We start from the raw sequence: 23,027 nt of genomic DNA on the forward strand, positions 1-23,027 counted from the left end.
GAGATTCAGTGACAGTCCAACAAAAATTAGGTCATGAATTTACAATGGGATTTCAAACCACTCTTATGCTTAACATTAGGATTTCTACTTATGTAAAAATTATCTCCTTTTTGTAAATATAATAATAAAAAGAAGAATCTATATATACACTGCAAAAAGAATGGAAGGAATTATACCAAAAAAAAGAATAGTAGTTCTCTTTGGTAAGAGAATTATGGATAATTATTTTTCTTTTATTGTTGATTTTTCTACCATCAATGCATAGTACTTAAATAACTGGAATAAATTATGTTAAAATATTAGATATAAATCAACAATAATAAAAACTTTAAAAGTTTTCATTCCCCTCCAAATGTCATTGGTTTTTGTTTGGGGAAGTTCACCTTCTTAGGACTCTTCATTCTGTTCAACTAATGACAGACAACGACTTTCTCTTGAGTACTTTACACATCCCTTTATTGTCCTTTCTCCTTGGTGACTAGTGCCCAGCACCTCTTGAATTCCTTCAAATTTTCTGTGCTAGAAAAAGGAAAGTCGAGTGAATCAAATGTGTCACTTTCAAATTGGACAATTTTGCAAATAGATTACTGATGCAGAGCTGAATATATCAAACATAGCGAATGACACTTTTGTCCAAGGCTACAGGCTTTCCAAGTTGATGACTGCAGCAACTAAAGTTGACACTAAAATGAGTTGGATAATTTTAAAAGCAAAACAAAGATTAAAATAAGAGAAGTGGGCACCCAGGAAATATCAAGAACAAATACGTTTGTGGTGTTTGTTACCGTCATGGTAAGTTTTCTGTCATTGTTATTGTGGTTGCTATTTATCATTACCAATGATGAATACTACTAGTTAACTTTTTGTGCAAACTGCTTTTTTATCTTTTTTGCTAGTGTAATTTCTATTATCAAAGTCAGGGCTAATGCATGTCAGTGGAGGCTGGGAAGTACTCTTCCAATATGCCCTGTATTTGTAACTTAAATGTCCCACGTCACCAACTAAGTTACAAAATAAGGTCACATTTCTTTTCGTGTCCTAACGAAATGATAGTGATGCTAGACTCTTAAATGCCCACCATGAGAGGAAGACAAAACTTCCTATAGGCTTTTCACGCCCTAAGTAATTCCTGGCACTCTGTACCACTGGTTCATGTTTCATGAGTTAGTCCTAGTGCTTACCTGTCCCTTTTCCCACTCTGCCCTCCAAGCTGTAATACCCAAGCTTTCATGTCTCATTGTGTCATCACAGAATGTGCTCACCCAGGCTGCTCACTCTGTACAGACTCTATCCAAGCACAGACACTTTTCCCTTTCTTGATAGCCTTAAAGGCACAACCAAGACTAGTCAGCAGGTTGGCCACAGATACAGTGAAAGTTTGGCACGTACAGTAGTGAGTGCTAAGAACAGCCTACTATTGCTGCTGCCACTCCTGGAGCTCACAAAGCCCAAGGCCAGTTTCAGAGTCCCTGCCTTGCTCTCAGGGGTCTCCAGTGTAACGGTGGGGTCAGTTCATCTTGAACACCTCTTCCCACCACCTTTAATGGAAATCTCTAGACCACTTTCTCCAATAGTCGTGGGCTCCTAGTCCTCCGGCCCACATAGCAAAGATGGTCCTTTCCTCCAAAAAATTCAAGGCCTACTCCTGTTCCACAAGCATGTCAGAGTGGAAACAGCAGAGACGTTCAGGGAAACCATTCATCCAACTTATAGGTTGAAATTAAACCTCCATGGCTCAGACAGGGCTATCATAATACAGAGAGCACATTTCCAAAAAGTCTGTGTTGTTCATTCTTGATTAACTGCGGCAGGTACAATGCTACATAGTCCCCAAATTTCATTTCCTTTTCCTCTTTGTGAGGATGCAAGAAGACAGTGTTTCCCAGACTCCTTTGCAGTTAGGCTGGAACAACATATCTAATCTGGCCGATGGGCTACAAGCATATCTTTTTCACTAAAACAGTGAAAAAATCCTTGTACAACCCTCTATCATAGTGGTCATAGAAACTAGGTTATCCAGATATCAATGGCCGGGATGCTTGAGTGACTTCCAGTAAGGGAGTCACCCTACAGAATTAAAGTTATCTTGGAGATGTGGTTGAAATAAAAATTTACAAAGTCTTAATTATTTCATAGTGTGCTGGGTTCAAAGACATATGGAGAGAAGATAGACATGTTTCCTGACCTCATGAGCTTAAGAAGTAGTATTTCAAGCTAAGGAGTTTGGAACCTATCTTAAGAGCAACCATGAGAGCTTGAAGGATTTTAAGCAAGGATTGACATGGTCCAGTATTTATCTTAGATCTCTATGAAAGACATATGAAAAAAATATTTAGGAAAAAAATAGTAGCAACAGTAATTCAGGGGAGAGCTGGTTATGGCCTGAACAAATAAGGTAGCAGCCAAAATAAGTGGAGTTTGAAGATGCAGTGGGTGCAGAGAGAAATAGATAGGTATGACTAGTACAATCCACATGTACATGAAAATTTAAATCCCTCTTAGTTTTTTGTTTCAGGAGACTGCTTTATAAGAATCTGTACACATTTTTACAATTTACTAATAATGTTTCAAAATAACCATAAAAGCCTTAGCTCTGAATCTGCACTTCTGCCCTCTCAGCACTACAAGGCCTCTGATGAGGACTGCTCTCTAGCGTTCAGAGTCCTTCACTAGACACTTGCATCTTCACAGCTTAGAAAGCTCCCTGCCTCTGATACAGGAGGGCCTGCAAACTCAGAATGGTGGGAAGAACTGCATATGGGGCTATCAAGAATTGCATGATATTAAAAGAGAAAAAAGTATCTTCCTCTCTCCTCTTCTTATTAAACAAAAACTCTTTAGCTCTTCCAATCAACCAACCTCAGCTCTCTACTTCAACCCCTTATCTTTCTTTAAAACAGAGTGGACCTGACAGGGTGAAGCAAGGAGAAGAACTGTGGCAGTGTGGGGAGGGAGGGAGGGAGGGAGGAAGGGCGTGAGTAGGGAAGATTGGGGGAGGGGGTGCGGGAGTTGGGGGGAGAGGGCAGGAGTGAGACAGCTGGAACTTGACCATGGGGAGCACGGGGCAGGAGTGTCAGGGCTCACCTTCATTTCACTCTATTTGTGCTCCCACCCAAAACCTGGTCTCATCTCCACAGAGGAGTGAGACAGGAAGCAAGGGGGGAGCCAGGCCACTGTGCCAAGGGAAAGCCAATCCCCAGCAGTAGATCAAAATGCATAATAAGAAATTTTAAAATAACAAAAAAAATTAATTTTAAAGACCATCCCCAGAGGTGGAAGTAGAATGGGAAAGAGCCCCCACTTGGCCTCCAGACCCAGCTGACAGCAGTGACACCGGGCGCTGCTTGGTGAAGCCACCACCATTACACTTTCTTTACTGTCAGCAGGTTAAGCGTGGACAGGCCTTTAAGGATCAGCCTGGGAGCCATCCTTCTAAACATTCTTTCAATTTAAAAAAGATGCATCACTAACCTAAAAGCTGACTTTGTAGTGATAAAAACTTAGGAACTGGGGCTGAATAAGCATATTATATCCTATGATATAACCTAGAAAGTTTGGAAACGAAATCAATTTCATGGTAGCTTGTCTATTTGTCACGTTTCTCATTTCATAAAAGGAAAATACAGGCCCCCCATAAGGGCAATGACTTCAACTATTTGAGTTCTATATAAAAAGATGAGCTTCCTCTGTATACATATTCTTAAGAATCCTGATAAATTAGACACTGACTAATGAGAATTTTTCCTTTTATTTTATATATATATATATATAATTTTTTTTTTGCTTGCAAGGGTGGGTGACATGGGATTCCTTTAGATATTGACTGAATCATAATCAAAATATATTTACAAAATTTACATTTATGAATAACTTTTCAGGAACATATTTTCTGAAGAAGTGTGTGTGTGTGTTAGGCCCTCAGTCATGTCTGATTCTTTGCAACCCCACGGACTATAGCCCACCTGGCTCCTCTGTCCATGGAATCCTCCAGGCACGAATAATAGAGTTGGGTTGCCATTTCCTTCTCCAGGGGATCTTCCAAACCCAGGGATCAAACCCATGTCTCCTACATTGCAGGAAGATTCTTTACCAACTGAGCCACCAGGGAAGACCTGAAGAAGGTACAATAACAAAATGTTGCTGGGTGTAGCTCATCTAGAAAAACATAGATCTGATTTAGCAGAAAAGACAGTATATCTGATTTCTACATTTAAGTGCAAGAGATTTTTAATTTGGCTTTTCTTCCCTTTTTGACAGGTTTGGGCTAAAATCTGGAGAACTGCTCAGCCAGTGAGTCTGGACTGGCTAGTGATGAACATGAAGCACTGGTTGAGTGCCTGTCCATAACAGGTCCAATCTAGGGGCCATGGTCTGCAAAATTAATAAGACCTACCCTCAGACTTCCATCTAAAGAAAAAGTTAGACTCTAAAACAATTAATTATAACAATGTCCAATAAGACCATTTCTAAAGGTACAAAGTAGAGTAGCAGAGTATTTATTTTGGTGTTTTGTTCTACAAATAGGAGAAAATGGGACTAAAATGTCTTAAATGACAAGAAACATTCTTTTCATCTGGAAGAAGTTCATGGTAGGCTAATTTGCTGACTCAAAAACTCATTAAAAATCCAAATTATTTCTGTTTTTTCACATAGTCTTTTTTGGCATGTTGACTCTTATCCTCATGACTTGATTCAAATCATCACAAAATTGCTGCCACAGTTCCAGGCATCACATCCTCACACACAAGCAGAAAAAGAAAAGTTTCTCTTACATGTATTTCCTTTAATAAAAAAGGAAAACTGTTTCAGAAGTCTCCCAGCAGTTAGTCAGTTCAGTTGCTCAGTCATGTCTGACTCTTTGCGACCCCATGGACTCCGGTACGCCAGGCTTCCCTGTCCATCATCAACTCCCAGAGCTTACTCAAACTCATGTCCATCGCATCGGTGATACCATACAACCACCTCATCCTCTGTCGTCCCCTCCTCCTCACGCCTTCAATCTTTCCCAGCCTCAGGGTCTTTTCCAATGAGTCAGTTCTTAGCATCAGGTGGCCAAAGTATTGAGTTTCAGCTTCAGCATCAGTCCTTCCAATGAATATTCAGGACTGATTTCATTGGCCAAAACTGTACATCCATTGGCATAAACTAATCACTTGGAGGAGAAATATGAGTCTCTGATTAACTTCAACAAACCATAAATCACCTCTTAGAGCCAAATAGGATTATCCCCAGGGCACAGGCTACAGATTCTCTGATCAGGAAGCAGAAAAGCAGAAAGAGGGGGAAGTAAGGGGAGTGGGGAGAAAGAGGAATAAGAAGTATAAGAAGGGGAAAAAAGGACTTGGTTGTTCAGGAGAAAGATATACAAGCGGCCTAAATGGCAGAGCATCATTCCTGCCTGGAGGCATCAGGAAAATCTTCCAAGAAATATTAAAACAAATATTAAAGGCTGAGGAGGAGTCAACCGCAAACACAGGCCAAACCCTGTGCCTCCATACACTCCATCTAAATTCAGACACTCTTCTTTGTCAAGGCTCAGCCAAGAACCATGTCTGTTTTTTATCTCGAAAAGGGAGAAGGGGCTGCCAACCTCATCGAGCTATTCACTGACTGAGGTTCTTAAGCCATGGTTGAAACCCCACCCAAATCTGTCCACTGCAGAAGAGTGAAAATTGTTTTCTCTTTTAAATATAGAGGGAATTAATAATGACTTTTAAAGTTTTAACTTCATACAAAAAACTCATTACCTCTCTAATTGCTAACTAGTGGCAACAGAGAGCAACAATAACAAAATGAATAAATATACAAAGATAACAGAGTGGGCATTTGGTGATGCTCTCATTGACCATTCTTTAGAGAAACGAGGGCTCATAGGAAGGCAGGATAACTCAGAGCTCTGTGAGCCTGGCAAGTGCTGAGGAAGAGCCCATCAGAAAAAAAAAACAGAGAGAAAGTAAAATGCATACAAAGGCCTCATGTTGTTCCATTTGAACAGAAAATGGTACAAAGATGAAAACAGAGGAGGCACACGGCAAAGCCCAGTAACCTACAGCCCTGCTAAATAGAAAACGCGGAGCCTCACCACAGGGCAATTCCATAAAGCCACTGTGGATGCCATTTTGCTAATTGTGTTTGCTATGACACCAAGTACCGCTTAGCTGGGCTCCCAGAGTGTCACCATAATGGCAATCACTTGCCAGGAGCGAGAGTGATTTTTATTTGATATCCATACAAAGCAGAAGCAAATGAATTACCATAATGAGAAGCAACATAATGATGTGGAGATGTACAAACTGCCATTGTGTTTAATAACAACAAAGCCTTCCCTTTTGAATTAAATTTGCAGGAAGATTCTTATTGAAGCATCATTGTACTGAAACCAAGTTGTTTGAGGGAAAAAAAAAAGACTCGCCAAAGTATTTCAGGCCTATGATCACTAGAAAGGTTGTTAGGAGAATATTTTTCAATTTTTATTCTCAGTAAAATTGACTTAGTTGTAGCACTACACAGCTGCGATTTGTGGAGTAAATGGCAAAGCTAAATGTGCCGAAACCCAACATGTTCCCTGAGCAACAAAGGGATGGAAGGCAAATGTTACAGTATTATTGACAACATTGGTAATGCTTGTATAAGCATCTGCTTCATAAAGGGGGAAAACCTACATTATAAACAAAAGGAGTTTCCAAACAAGGCCTGCCAGCTCAAATTCTGGCTTTGATTTGAATTTGTACTTGTTAGTACAGATTTGCCTCTTTTTACCTTATCCCTCCAAAATAAAAATTTCTCTGATTTGCATTATGGAAACCTCCCCATGACTGACTCCACTTTTTATTTCTCTATGATTATTTTCTGTTTTTCTGATATTCACCTTTCCCACCACTTGATTTTCAACATGAATGAAGAAGGTATTGTTGAACAGCGTGACATTAATTTAAACCTGTTTCCATGATCATCCTGAGGGTACTGTCCCCTTAGACAGAGGCTGGTGTATGAATGCAGTGTGTCCTTCCCTATCTCGCCACACTCCAACTCTTTCAATGCTACCATTTATATCCATTTACAATAGAACATCCTGGTTTCATTAATGCACAAACCCAGAGCCAAACCACGGTCTGCATTAGATTGGGCCAGCCCTGGGCAAAATCTGAGGTTGAATGCTACGGGACTAGAAATCCGGAGCCTTGGGTTCTGGGTCAGCTCGCCACTAAGGGTGAGGGAGGCAAACCAGCTTCTCTGTGTCTGGCTCAGTTTTCCCAGCTGTAGAAGAGGCACGATATCTGCTCCACTCACATTCACAGGAGTGTCCTGAGAGTCAGATCATATTCAAATGCTTTGTAAACTGTTAAGACTATGTCGGTGAGAAACAGCAGGGATCTTTTAGTAAGCCCAAACCACATCCAGAGACTCTTGTAATTGATAAGAATCTATATTTTGGCTTTTGTCCTTTTACCATCCAATAAATATTTATTGAACTTCTCTAACATTATTATTATTCTATAATTTGTTGATGCAAGGCACAATCCTTACTGCTATGAAAACATATGTATATACCATGATGGTCTGCTCTGCAGGAAGCTATACAAAGTAAGAGAGAAGAAACACTGCATAAAAAGACAAGAAACAGAGTTTGTACATAAGCACCTGGGAGCTCCCCAGGTGGTGCAGTAAGAATCTACCTGCCAATACCGGAGACACAAGAGATGTGGGTTTGATCCGTGGGTTGAGAAGATCCTCTGAAGTAGAAAATGGCAGCCATCTCCCGTATTCTTGCCTGAAAAATCCCATGGACAGAGGAGCCTGGTGGGCTACAGTGCATGGGGTCACAAAGTGTCGGACACAGCTGAACACACACACATCAATGGAAGGCAGTACAACAGTGATGGAAAGTACAGGCTTCGGCATCACAACTTCTGGGCCTGAATCCTGGCTCTATCATTAACTCACCATGTGACACTGGGCAGCTTACATAACCTCTCTGTATATCAGTTTCCTCATCTATAAAGTGGAAAGCGTAATAGCTATCTTATGATCTACTTGTGGGGAATAAATGTGTTAACACATCAAAAATTCTCAGAACAGTACCTGGTACATACATAGGATACATTTTTAATGTTAGCTGAACATCAAGACATCTTATGGTACAATTACTGAGAGGGTGAAAGAGCATTAAAGACTATGGTCAAGAGTGGCTCAGGAGTTGACCTAGGGATTAAAGGTTGGGAAGGTTCAGTGGAGGCAAAGTGAAGGGGATGAGGAACTAGATAGTGGGAGTACTCTGGACAGGTCAAATGGCCTGCATGAAGGTCCCAGGCCTGGTTTGTATGAGGTGCCATTGGGCCAGTATGAAGAGAAGGGTCAGGGTTTCCAGGGGGAGACGCTGGGAAGCAGGAACACTGAAATCAGGTACTCTGAGTGGGGTAAGAGCTCATCTCTGCTTACAGGACCACAGCCAGAAGCTGGCCATATTTCAAAGCTTCTAGCACACCTTGTTTCTCTACATACAGACTATAGTTTGAATTTACCTTTGGAAGTATACTGCTTTTGAATTTTGGAGAGGAAAACAGACACTTTAACAGGCTTTTTGGGTCCTACAAAGATAAATCTAAATATACTCTCTCTGGAATTATAAAGTTCTTCATATTGAGATGTTAAACTGTTTTGCATAATAATGTTGAGGCCATCCCGTCAGGCTTGCATAGAATTCACAGGATTATACCTATAGACACCGAGAAAGGGAAGGAGGGAGAAAAGGACAAAGGAAGAGAGTGAGAAGCTAGTTAAAAAGTATGGACACTACTGTGGCAGGAGTGGGTAGGAACTTAGGTTCTGCTGTGCCCTCCACGGTTTTCAGACCCTGTGCCTTAAGCAGATGAATATCTCACTGCAGTAAATGGAATTCTGAAGTTAAAAGAAAACACAGAACAGCTACTTCACCTGGTGTTCTGCTGAGGAAATGCTGGACCTGTTCCAAACTCGAAGGGCCAGCCAGGCTCTACTAGGCTTCGTGAGAAAGGTGGGTCCATCTGCAATGTGGCTCTCCTCCAAACGGTTTCCAAAGTTAAGTCCTTACACAGATTTTTCCTTACACACTGACTTTAGAACCTAAATCTCAGGAAAGATCCAGCTCCACTGTACAAAAGATTGTTTTCCATTGGGTAATTATCCCAACAGATTATGACCATAGGGGAGAGGGGCTAGTGGAGAGCAGGTATGAGGAGGAATACGGACCTTCTTCAAGCCTGTCTTTTGAGGGCTCATGTGCTATGACCCAAACTTCAGCTAGGGAAGACAGCTAACATCAGTCTTAGTGAAGCGAGGTAATCAGGCCCCTGCAAAAAGGCTGCAGACCAGGAACCGAGGTAGGAGAACCACTGGGGATCCTGGAAGGCCGTGACCTCTGACTCTGGAAGGATTCAGATCTAGTATTCAGAGTTCAGGGGTAGAGACTCTACATTATAATTTCTTCTATGATTCCTTACTTTTTAGTGGACTATTTGTTTTTAATCATGAAGCATGATCTAGACTGTTTTGGACCAAGTGGTAAAGGATCCCAGAAAGGAAGCTGGAGCAAAAGCCTCGGGAAGCCAGAGTCAAGAAAATTAGAAAGTCTGTGAGGAGCTAAAGGGGTCCAACCCTAGGACTGTTGCCTATGATCAGGAAGGATGCTTTTCACTGAAAATATTCTACTTTGGTGAATACCTGTCCTACACACGCATGTGTTAAATGGGAATCACTGTACATTTTCCCTGAGCAAAGCAATGAGGAAATTCCTCTCAGAGGAGGCAGGACTAGGCTCCAAGAGAAGGTGTTCCCTTTCCAACAGGAAGTCCTTCAGGAGCGCCCAGAGCCTGCCTCGTCATCCCACAGCACTGTGAGCCCCTCTCGCTCCACTTGCTGCCCATTGTTGTAACTGCCATTCTATTTCTGGGAAGAGAGGACCAAAGTGAGAGACACTATGGACAACAGATAGGACTCGATTACTGATGAGATGACTGTGGAGAAAACCAAACCAAGCAACCTGCTCATTTCCTTGTCTGCTTCCTAGCCCATCCCTCCCCACACACGCTCCATCCCAGTGAAATGTGTCATTATTTCCTAGCTTGAATTTCACACGCCAACAAAAAAATTAGAGCTACTTTATAAACACTGGTCTTACCATGCCAGGCAATTGGCAAGAAGTTACAGGAGTCTGCAGTCTCTACTTGCTTTTTATTGCAGACAGCACATTCCTAGAGACCATGTCATAAAGTGGATCACTGAAAAGCAAATTACATTTTCCCACAGGAACAATGTTATAATTAGAGGCTGTATTCCTGACAAAGGACTTGGCTTCAAGTAAATAGTAGACATGAACAAAAATATTTCACAAAAGCAAAGATTCAAGAACTATAAATCCTTATAGTTGTTTAAAATAATAAAATTTTCTCCAAGTATATAAACCAGGCAGGATTAGAGGGAGTACACACTGATTATTCAGGGACTCCAATGTACCATAAAGTGTACATTAAAACATAACTACTGTGTCATAAATTAGAACCTGAAACTAACTTTAATATAGTCATTACACACTTAATTAACAATGGGAAAGCAGTGAAGTACTGTGGTTAAATGTGGCATTGGATGTTAGGAGATCTAACCTGCACACTTACCCCTGTCTAGGCGGTAAGAGCTTTGTAAAGTCAGGAGCTGGACCAGCCCACGTGGGTAGGTAGGACATGCATACAGCCTGAATCAAAGTCATTTTTACAATTAATTGTCCAGGTTTGGGTTGTCACTTTGAAATAGTAAATCACTTTCTCCAGGTTTCTGTCTCTTCATCCAAACAAGGAGCTGAACTATAAAATCTCTAAGGTACCTATCAGCTCCAGAATTCTAGGACTGCCATTTAGCTCTCTTAGAATTCAGAAGAGTTTCTGGCTGTGCTCAATTGTCACCTTGGTGAAACTTAATTTGAACCTCTAGTATTCATCCCCTTCTGTGGTCCCTAGCCACATCCTGGGCTTGGCCACATGAATGACTTTGGCCAATGGGACTCTGTCAAGCAAAATACAAGCAAAGGCTTAATAAATGCTTGCACAATAGGACTTGTTCTCTTGAGACTCTCCCACTTGGAACCCAGGTACCATGCTCTGAGGAGTCCAAGACTCACAAAGAAATCATATGCAGGAGAACCAAGAAATCTGGTAGACTTCCCTAGCAGAGCTTCCAGTCAACTGCCAGTACCAACTACTAGTCATGAGAGTAAGCATCTTGGACATTACACCCCAATTGAGCCCCTAGATGACAGCAGCCCCAGCTAACACCATGTAGAGCAGAAGAACCTCCCAACTGAGCCCAGTCAACCCACAGAGTCATGACAGATGGTAAAAAAACAAGTGTTTTAAAACACTAAGCTTTGGGGTGATATTATACAGCAATAGCTAGCTGAAATTCTAGGAAACAATTTAAATGGCTTTGAGCTTTTGTAAAAAAAAAATTGTCCAAGGAAGATTTAAAAATGTATATTTTCCTCTATATGAATTTTCCTAAATTGAGAAATATTCAAAATATTCCAATTATATTAAAATAGACTCAAAATACCTTAGTAGTGCTCAATAAATATTTGTAGCAGATTAATATGTTTCCTCTTCCTGAAAAATATTTTTCCTCTTTACTTTCTCTTGAGAAAGTAGAGTTGTTCAATGCACAATCAAATAAAGGTCACAAGGAAATGATATGTGCTATTCAGTCATTCTACTTGACACTTTGTCGACAGCTCTCAGAACACTCTCTCACTACTGATAATCCATAAAAACGATTATCAAGCAAAGCAAAAATTTTAAAATAGGACTGCAGCTTCATGTCTGGTAAGCTAGAATATACTTTTTCCTGATTAAAAAAAAAAAAAAAGCTGTTGGCATTCAGGGTTGGGAATAAATGGGCAAATTCAGACAAAAATGTAGGTTTTCCTAAAGTAAAGGGATGAGACTCACAACTTTTCAAAAATGACTGAAACCTATCAGGGGTGCCCCAGATCAAGGATCAGTGAAAAAGACAAGGAGTCTGCTGAAATAAAGTCAGCATGGGACTGAGAGTCCCAGTAGAAAGGAAGGGGGCCTGCCCTCTATGAAGTCAGGGAGTAAAAGGAATAGTGGTTCTGAATCTGTATTGTGCTCTGGGAAGCAGCGGTGTGAGTGAATAAAAAAATGTCTGTCAAATTGGAATACCTGCTCAACTTTGGCATGAAATTCCTCTGGCCAGTCATTAATAAGGGGTGAAGGACGATCTTTCCTCAAACCCTAAAAAACCAACATGGGGGCAGGACTGCACGGCGTTTGAGGCTTCAGCCACTTCCCTCAGACACAGCCACAGTGTTTTCCCAGAAATGATGACTCAAAAGATTTTTTTATTTCCCTGCTTTTGTTGTGTTACCAGGATCTGCAGCTTGGCAATGCATTAGCTCAAACAGAAATAAGTTCCCAGTGATCATTACATGTTTTCACTCTTAGAGGGGCATGTCTCAGCTCTGGCTCTAGCAGCAAGATAGGTCCTTAGGATACCAAGGCTCCTAAAGTTTATCCCAGGAGGGTAGAACCAAAAAAGCTGGACACTCAGTTGAGTGAGATGGCTCAAGCCATTTAACTGGAATCCAAAAAAGAGATATGGTTTTATACCATACTTCTAGGCTGGTAAAGTAGGTTGCATCCATGTGGGACATTTTGAAACATCTCAAAGATTATCTATGACGTGTATAAGTAGTAAGTAATATTTAGTGAATGCTTCAGAGTGTGGCCAGGTACTGTTTTAGATACTTAACATACATTGGTCACTGAATTCTCATATATAATTATGAGGTCGGGATCTTACAGAGGGAATGAGGCACGAGGAAGTCACTTACCTTTCAGATACACAGCCAATAAATGGCGAGGCCAGAGTTCAGATCCAGTGTGCTCTGAACTAAGCCACATGCACTTCCTCACACCCCCAGCTGAGGCCTTGCTCTACCGAATGTTAGAGGGCAGAGCACAAAGGAAGCTTCACTGAACTTGAAGGTGAGGGAGAACAAACTGTATTTACTGCTCTGCAGCAGCTATGTCAGAGACCTACTTTCTCTGTATCTTTCATTATAATTAATATACTCAATAATATCATCCAGTGAGGATAAAACCTGTTTTTAGCACCCAACCAAACCTAGGACCAGAAATCACTTGTCAATGTCCTCACTGGAGCTTGTCACAGTATCCTGTGTGTGTGTGTGTGTGTGTGTGTGTGTGAAGTCACTTCATTCTTATCCAACTCTTTGTGACTCTATGGACTGTAGCCCACCAGGCTCCTCTGTCCATTAAATTTTCCAGGCAAGAACACTGGAGAGATGGCCATGCCCTCCTCCAGGGGATCTTACTGACCCAGGAATCAAACCCTCATCTCTTATGTCTGCTGCATAGACAGGTGGGTTCTTTACCACTAGCACCACCTGGGAAGCCCTACAGTGGATTAAATCGTATTAGGAGTGTGATTAAATGCAGTAGGAGCGTGGTCCTGCCACAGAGACAAAGCTCAGAACGTCAGCTCTCCACTTCTCCTGGCTTGGTTCGTTAGAGCTCTGAAATACAGCTCCTACATTTTTGGGGTTCTGCGTGTGTATTGTTAGTATCAATTAGTGGCAGTATTTGCTATTGATATATCACTTGATAATTTTAAGTCCTTTTCTTCGGGTGTCTGTGCATGGCTGGTCTTTACAGCCATAGCTCTGTTTGCACTGACATCGCTTGCCCAGAATTATTCCTCCTATGGGTTAAATGATTTGCTTATGGCAGTTGCAGAGGTGCGTGTTAGAGAATACATGATAAGCAATAAAGAGAAAGGAGAGAAAAGGCACCACAGTCTACTGTTTAGGGAAGTCGGTGGAAAGCTCCAAGAACCAGAAGCTTGATTTTACTTGTTTCTGTTTATGATCATAAAAGTATTATTATTAATAAGGTTATTTTACATTTTATGATCCTTTTCAGCTGGAGAGATTCCAAAGGGCTTTGTGAACTTTGCATGTGGCTTCACTGTTCTCATGTAGCCATTGCTCTTTCTTCCCTTACTAACAGCAAAGGCGGTGATGGTAGCAATAATCAATAGATAAAACCAAAATGCAGACACTGCCATCTCTCCCAACTCTGCCCAGTGTTAAAAGGGGGTTAATCTTTGCCCCCATGATCCATTTTCTAGGCAGGAAAAGGTTTTAGCAGCTGAGCAACCATTGGTGAGGGCTGAATTCCTGCCTGTTTGGACCACTGGGGACAATTAGAGCAAAATGAAATTGCTAACATCAATAGGGGAAAGGCTGCAAAGAATCCCAGCTAGAAATCTAAAGATTTGCTCCTATTTGTTACAGTGAAATATAGATTTTATTGCCCTAAAGACACTAAAACCGTAATGCCAACTCTGAGAATGTGAGACACAAAAGAAACACAGGGTAAGGCCCTAAAGAATGAAATTTAGAGGAAATGAGTAGAAGCTTAAAATAGAAAAACCGGGACATGTGTGATGAAAACCAGGGAAATCTCAAGGCTAACAGCCACATTAACAACTCTGATCGAGCAGCATAACCCAAAGTCCCCAGGCCCCAAGCCCCAGAAGCCCAAGCACCTGGCTGAGAGTACGCTGTCTTAGGGGCTTGTTTCCCATTTGTTATTAAGTACACTTCTTGGTGGACCCAGAATCCATTTCTTGAGTATCACGATCTTCTGCTTGAATCAGAAGGAGATTTTTACTTAGCTGGAAATTTTTAAGGCTGTATTTGGTACAATACTAGCTATTGCTAGCTACCAGAGAAGTTCATGAAATATGGGTTTCTTTATTCTTTACTCCCCCTTAAAAAAAAAACAGTGGGTTAGATTCTACACAGTTTGGTTGTACTGTACTTTATTTTTAATTATGTAACATTTATAGCATTTGCCACGTGCCAGATACTGTTCTAAGTGCTTAACAATATCACTCAAATGTCATAATGATGCTATTACACAGGTACTGCTGTTTTGTAAAAGAAGAAATTTACAGATAAGGAAACTGAGGCACAGAGAGGCTAAGTAACTTGCCTACTGTCACACAGCTAATGAATGGTGAAGCAAAGATTTAAACTCAAGGAATCTGAGTCAAGTTCATGTTTTCACCACTCTGCTATTCTGCTTCCCTTATACGTGCTAAATTATACATACAAATTTTGAGTCGCAATTTTCAGTGGAACACCAGGAAAATGTTATCAAAGCAAAGGACAATGAAAAATTATAATTTAGGAAAATGGCGTTAATTTTTAGGTTGCTTACATCAAAATCTTAGTTTTAAAACCATTATCTTAACCTTAAATTCTAAGACCTTTTTTTCCTAAAGGAAGGAGCCATGCATTTATCATGGTGGTGGTTCAATTCTTTTTTAGAACTTCAAAGAAGAGGGGTTAAAGGTATGAAGGGTTTGACATACACAGGAGGATGGACCAGAGTGATGAGCACTTGAGTTCAAATCCTGGCTTGGCCACTTACTATTCATATGAATTTGACCAAAGAACTTAATCTTTCTAGGCCCCAGTTTCCTGATCCATAAAGTGAGGATAATAATATGCCCACCTCATAGGCTATTGTAAGAATTAATTAAAATAGTACATACAAAGTACTTTCAGTGCCTGGCTCATGAAACCTGGCCATGACACTGAGAAACTGGACAGTGGAATATAATGAGAATTAAATAAAAGATCTGAAACAGAGTCACCTCTCCTATGAGTTCTCTGGGGGAACTTATTTAAGGTGCCTGCATCAACGAGAGCAACAGGAGGGCCTGCCCACCTTTGAGGTGTGATCTGCAGTTTAATTTCTGAAATCCCCTCTAAGGGCCCAGCTCAGCCCAGCCGGCCCCTGCTCCCCTCCCTGTACTTCATTCAGACCTCGCTCGGGGCCACAACCCTCACTGGCCACCAGAGTGGAGCCGCTGCTCAGGCTGCCAGGTAGTCCACTGTGAGGGCAGAACAGCTTGGTCTAGAACCAGGGCAGGGATCCGTCCCGGGACCAGGTATCTGGGAGGAGCGGCATGTAGTTCTGCCAGAGCAATACACTCCGTGGTGAATTCTGCCCCTCTGGGAAGGGGACGGCAGCCTGAGGCCTCCAGACTGAGCCCCAGGGATGACTGCTTCTACTTTTGGTTGCTTCTCTTTTCCTTTTGCTTTTAGTTACATAGGTCATGCATGCCTGCTAAAGAAGGACTGTGAAATGATACAGTAATATGGTAAAAGCTCTTCCTCATTCCCACTGCTTATCACACTCCCCAGAAAAAAAGCCCAGATAGCAATGCGGAGAGTTCCTGGTTGTTCTGGACTTCCCAGGTGGCACTAGTGGTAAAGAACCTGCCTGCAAATGCAGGAGGCCTAAGAGATTCATGTTTGATCCCTGGGCCAGGAAGATTCCCTGGAGAAGGAAATGTCAAGCACTCCAGTATTCTTGCCTGAAGAAGCCCATGCACAGAGGAGCCTGGTGGGCCCCAGTCCACGGGGTCACAAAGACTCAGACACAACTGAAGCAACTGAGCAAGCAAGCACACAGCCATACAGTGCTCTCTTTTTACCAAAAACAAAAACAAGGAGTGGGAGGACTATATTGTTGTCTACAGTCTTCTTCACCTTGTTTCTTTCACTTAAAAAATATCACATACACCTTTCCAAGACAGAACACATAACTCATTTTTACCAACTGCATATTCATCCATTGTGTGGAGCTTCAAATTTTACTTACTCTTTGCCCCAATGACAAGCATTTTGGTTTGTGTTGTTGTTGTACAGTTTGATTTTTTTTTTGCCATCATATTCATTGTTCCTGAAAAAACCTTCATACAAGTATACAAGTATTTCTGCAAGAAAGATTCCTAGAAATGCAACTGCTGGTTCCTAATATGTGGGGGGGGTTTTATTTTAATATGTGCTCAAAATTTAGAAGAACCATTTCCTAAATAAAATGCAAACACCTGCACTGATTGCTATCAAAAAAAAAAGGTGACTGGTGAGAATTTTACACTTCAAAGGAAGAGCACTGATGAATATTTCTTTGTTTTAACATGATGTTCTTCTTATTTAAATAATTTTCTTAAAACATCCTGGTTTGAAGAATACAATATTAAGATATACCATGAAGCACATCACAGTTTGTAGTTAAAACTTAGGAGATAAATAAAAGGAAGACAAATAAACCAGTTCTAACGTATTCTGCTCAATAATGATATGTGCTCAAACCTCTTCACTGCCTGATATTTCCTGCAGTCGATCTCACTGTCATTCTAAGTGGTTAAGTCCCAGATCACCTTGAATCAGCATCTTTAGACATGTAGGTTAAGCAACTGAATTTTCAAATGTTTCCAGGTGATTCTGAAACATGGTGAGATTGAGAACATAGCTACAGTCCTCACTAATTTGGTAATTTCTGAAAGTTTAGCAAAAAATAACAATCTTTCAGTGGCATTGAAATGGTTTTTAAAAGTTAAATAACAAAAGAATAGCAAATTCTCTAAATTTTAAATGGATTGAATTTATAAAAAGAAATGCAACTTCAAATATTTTTTGTTTTAACTAATTATCATGCAATAAATAGTTATTTACATCACATAAATTAAAGAGAACAGAGTAGTGGTTACCAGGGAGGTAGAGGAGGGGAGAGGACAAAATCCCAAAAAAAAGGGTAAAGGGGAGCAACTGTATGGGGATGGATGGAAATTTTTGGTGGTGAGTATGCGGGAAGGTACAGAGAAGTAGAAACATAGTGTTGTACATATGAACTTATTTAAGGCAGTAAACCAATGTTGCTTAGTCACTAAGTCATGTCCAACTCTTTGTAACCCCCGGACTGTAACCCGTCTGACTCCTCTGTCCGTGGGATTTCCCAGGCAAAAATACTGGAGTGGGTTGCCATTTCCTTCTCCAGAGGATCTTCCTGACCCAGGGATAGAACCTATGTCTCTTGCATTGGCAGGCATATTCTTTATCACTGAGCCACCAGGGAAGTCAGAAAGCCAATATCTATTGGTAATAAACCAAATAAATATGTTGTTATTCAGTCACTTAGTTGTGTCTGACTCTTTGCGACCCCATGGACCGTGGCATGCCAGGCTTCCCTGTCCTTCGGCATTTCCCAGAGCTTGCTCAAATTCAAGTCCATTGAGTCAGTGATGCCATCCAACCAACCAGATCTCTGTCATCTCCTTCTCCTTCTATCTTCAATCTTACCCAGGGTCTTTCCCAATGAGCTGGTTCTTCAAATCAGGTGGCCAAAGTGTTGGAGCTTCAGCGTCAGTCCTTCTAATGAATATTCAGGATTGATTTTCTTTAGGATTGATATTTGATCTCCTTGCAGTCCAAGGGACTCTCAAGAGTCTTCTCCAACAGCACAGTTCAAAAACAATTCTTCGAGACTCAGCTTTCTTTATGGTCCAACTCTCACATCCATACATGACCACTGGAAAAAACATAGCTTTGACTAGACGGACCTTTGTCGACAAAGTAATGTCTCTGCTTTGTAATACACTGTCAAGGTTTGTTATAGCATTTCTAAGGAGCAAGTGTCTTTTAATTTTGTGGCTGCAGTCACCATCTGCAGTGATTCTGGAGCCCAAGAAAATAAAGTCTGTCACTGTTTACATTGTTTCCCCATCTATTTCCCATGAAGTGATGGGACTGGATGCCATGATCTTTGTTTTCTGAATGTTGAGCTTTAAGCCAACTTTTTCACTCTCCTCTTTCACTTTCATCAAGAGACTCTTCAGTTCCTCTTCACTTTCTGCCATGAGGGTGGTGTCATCTGCATATATGAGGTAATTGATATTTCTCCCGGCAATCTTGATTCCAGCTTGTGCTTCATCCAATAATGTATGTACATACACACATATACACACACATATACAGTTGCTGTGACTATACCCAGAGCACAGTGTCTGTGACAGGCAGATGTATGATTCTAGAGAAATCAAACAATAGAATAAATTGGAATATTGAAGAGAAATAAGAAGGGCAACAGAGCCAGGCAAGGTTAACACATACAGTGTGAGCAAATAGAAGTTTTTGAAGACAAGAAGCCATGGAAAAATTCTTTGGAAGGCCAGGTTCTCTCTGAGCTTCAATTTTTAGGGACAGATTGGCACTACCCAAGGGAGAGGCAGATAACAAGACTTGGTAAATGTTTATTATTAGGGTGGTAGTGCAATTGCATCCTAAGAAAAGACGACATAATAAGAGATTATCAGCACAGGAGGAGGTCAGGCCAGCAGCCAGCTCCAGCTTTTATCAAGAGCCAGCAACGATTCATAAAGTCACAAAAACTGACTGTGGAACAGGGACTTGGAAGGGACAGATACAGAATTAAAACCCAAGTCCTCCTCTGCACAAAGTATGAGTGAGGTGACATCTATCTTTTTCTTCCACTAGAATCTTTGTGTTAAATGAAAAGTCAGCTATTTTAAACCAACAAGGGAGATTTCATGCCAGCGGGTGCAATGTAATTGCTTCTTTTCCTAACAGTTAATTAGCACTCCACATTTCAAGTCAGTTTATATCCTGATATATAAAATCCAGTGATTCCTAGGTGGTTAAACATTTAGAATTGTATTTTCCAATTGTGTTATAAAAACAGCATTCCACACTTCTCCAACCTTTTGACAAGATTAGGGTGTGGTTCAGAAACTTACATTCAATTTAGTTCAGTTCAGTTGCTCCGTCGGGTCTGACTCTTTGCAACCCCGTGGACTACAGTATGCCAGGCCTCCCTGTCCATCACCAATTCCCGGAGTTTACTCAGACTCATGTCCATCACATCGGTGATGCCATCAACCATCTCATCCTCTGTCGCCCCCTTCTCCTCCCGCCTTCAATCTTTACCAGCATGAGGGTCTTTTCCAATGAGTCAGTTTTTCGCATGAGGTGGCCAAAGTATTGCAGTTTCAGCTTCAGCATCAGTCCTTCCAACGAATATTCAGGACTGATTTCCTTTAGAGTGGACTGGTTTGATCTCCTTGCAGTCCAAGGGACTCTCAAGAGTCTTCTTCAACACCACAGTTCAGAAGCATCAATTCTTTGGCACTCAGCTTTCTTCACAGTCCAACTCTCACATCCATACATGACTACTAGAAAAATCATAGCTTTGACTAGGCAGACCTTTGTTGGTAAAGTAACGTATCTGCTTTTTAATATGCTGTCTAGGTTGGTCATAACTTTTCTTCCAAGGAACAATCATCTTAATTTTATTGCTGCAGTGATTTTGCAGCCCAAAGAAATAAAGTCTGTCACTGTTTCCATTGTTTCCCCATCTATTTGCCATGAAGTGATGGGACCAGATGCCATGATCTTAGTTTTCTGAATGTTGAGTTTTAAGCCAACTTTTTCACTCTCCTCTTTCACTTTCATCAAGAGGCTCTTTAGTTCTTCTTCGCTTTCTGCTATAAGGGTGGTGTTATCTGCATATCTGAGGTTATTGATATTTCTTCCGGCAATCTTGATTCCAGCTTGTGCTTCATCCAGCCCAGCATTTCTCAGCATGTACTCTGCATATAAGTTGAATAAGCAGGGTTACAATATACAGCCTTGACGTACACATTTCCCAATTTGGAATCAGTCTGTTGTTCCATGTCCAGTTCTAATTGTTGCTTCCTGACCTGCATACAGATCTCTCAGGAGGCAGGTTCGGTGGTCTGGTATTCCCATCTCTTTCAGAATTTCCAACAGTTTGTTGTGATCCACACAGTCAAAGGCTTTGGCATAGTCAACAAAGCAGAAATAGATGTTTTTCTGGAACTCTCTTGCTTTTTCCATGATTCAACGGATGTTGGCAATTTGATCTCTGTTTCCTCTGCTTTTTCTAAATCCAGCTTGAACATCTGGAAGTTCACGGTTCACGTACTGTTGAAGCCTGGCTTGGAGAAACTTACATTACCATACGTAAAACAGATAGCCAATGGAAATTTGCTGTGTGTCTCAGGGAACTCAAGCAGGGGCTCTGTATCAACCTAGAGGGGTGAGGTGGGGAGGGAGATGGGAGGGAGGTTCAAGAGGGAGGGAACATATGTATGCCTATGGCTGATTCATGTTGATGTTTGACTGAAAACAAGAAAATTCTGTAAATAAATTAAAAAAAAAAATAGGGTGTGGTTATGAGGCTTAGAAAATCCATTTGGTAAATACCCACAGATGCAGTCAACCACATTTTGAAGAATGGAGCAACACCTGGGATCCTAAACCTAGAAAATCATGATCAGGACAAGAAAATAGACGGTAACCTCATGGATTTCAACATCCCTGATCCTGGTCAAGACCAAGCTTCAGAGATTCCAAGATGGAATAAGTGAAGAACTCAAAACAAGCTAGTCAAAGACTCTGCATTCAACCTAATTTGAAGAATTCACCCAAAACCAAAGGACTCTGTGTAATATTAAACAAAGCAACACAGAAATAGAAATATCCAGTATGATTTTCCAACAACCATCAAGATAGTGATAGCGACCCTTTCACTAGGAGAGAAAATATTCCTGCCTATAGCTCCTTCAAGGATATGTGTTCTGTAACAGCCTTGCTACCATGACATCAAAGTAATAATTCTAATGGTAAAATCACACTTATTGTTTCCCTGAAAGGTTCTCAAAATCTCCTGGGCGATTGTGCACATTTTGAAACAAAATTCTAGGTTCACTACAATATTTTCCAATAAATATACATCACCTTGACAAAGTCTTGGAAGCAAAACACAAGAATAGAATAATGCTGTCATAAAATGCTTAGGAATTCCTGAATTAGAAGAAGCTAGTTAGTATTTCAGAGAGCACCAAAGTTAAACCCTCTTGGTGGAGGATATATGTGGAAGGAAATATACACAGTAAAGTTACATAGACACCTGCTTCTGGGAAAGAAACAAAGTGGCTTGCAGGAAGAAGAAAAGTATCACCACAGAAGCAGAGAACTTTGAAGGTAAAAACAAAGGTGACTCTGATGTACAAAGCAGGAGGGATCCCACAAGTGCACACAGTAAAAACCTGTTATAATATTTACTAAGACATAGAAAAAAGAAAACAGACAGTGAAATTCAGCTGGTGTACATTCTAGACAATTCAGCTATGCTACTCAGTATTGATTTCTAGTTTTTATTCCAAGACACTTCAGCTTCTTTGTGGTGAGAGCTAAACAGAAATTAAACTAAAAATTGGACCAAAAAAATTTTAACAAAATCACACAAATAGTGATTGTTTTTGCTCCTTAACCCATGCCCACACTGGTTTCAGTGAATGCCCCATACTTGTTTGCTGGACTAATACCCCAGGAGAAAAATTAATCTGGATTTTTTTTTAACTGTTCCTCTAATTTGACTAACCATAAGGCTCGTTTGCAAACATCAAGATCTGGATTGACTTTCCAATCCTCACAGTTGCCCAGACTTTCAGCATCCCAACAGTGAGTGTTGGTCCCCTTTCAGGTGAGAGCCTACCTGATAATACTTTTCTGACTCTCAGACCAGATTCTCATTCGACTTTTGTAGGATGGAGAAGCCAATGCAGGAGATATAAGAGATATGGGTTCGATCCCTGGGTCGGGAAGATTCCCTGGAGGAGGGCCTGGCAACCCACTCCAGTATTCTTGTCTGGACAATCTCCATGGACAGAGGAGCCTGGGGGGCTACAGTCCACAGGGTCGCACAGAGTTGGACATGACTGAAGCAACTTAGCACACATGCATAAAGTTAATTAGAACATGATGTGGGTAAAGAATAGGAATAGAAGACAAAACACTCCAGAATCTCATTCTGCTCGTCTCCCTTTAACATCAAATACCTGGTAGCTCAGCGGTTAAAGTGTCTGCCTGCAATGCGGGAGACCTGGGTTTGATCCCTGGGTGGGAAGATGCCCTGGAGAAGGAAATGGCAACCCACTCCAGTATTCTTGCCTGGAGAATCCCATGGACAGAGGAGCCTGGTGGGCTACAGTTCACAGGGTCGCAAAGAGTGGGACACGACTGAGCGACTTCACTTTCACTTTCACTATAGATTTACAAA

General features: G+C 41.1%; 1 long non-coding RNA gene across 2 annotated transcripts in view; it reads right to left on the minus strand.

Moving 5' to 3' along the window:
• Window positions 1-212: 212 nt before the first annotated feature.
• Window positions 213-23,027, minus strand: part of LOC147350428 (uncharacterized) — a 35,873-nt gene continuing 13,058 nt past the window's right edge. For both annotated transcript variants that reach the window (XR_015148842.1, XR_015148843.1), the window contains 2 exons: window positions 3,963-4,112; window positions 213-519 (listed from right to left, as the gene is read on the minus strand). This is a non-coding gene — a long non-coding RNA (uncharacterized LOC147350428). The remainder of the gene's footprint in view (window positions 520-3,962; window positions 4,113-23,027) is intronic.

Source organism: Bos grunniens, chromosome 20, assembly GCF_055505025.1.
Source record: "Bos grunniens cultivar Pamir isolate PY7600 chromosome 20, Bosgru_T2T1.0, whole genome shotgun sequence".
Classification (NCBI taxonomy): domain Eukaryota; kingdom Metazoa; phylum Chordata; class Mammalia; order Artiodactyla; family Bovidae; genus Bos; species Bos grunniens.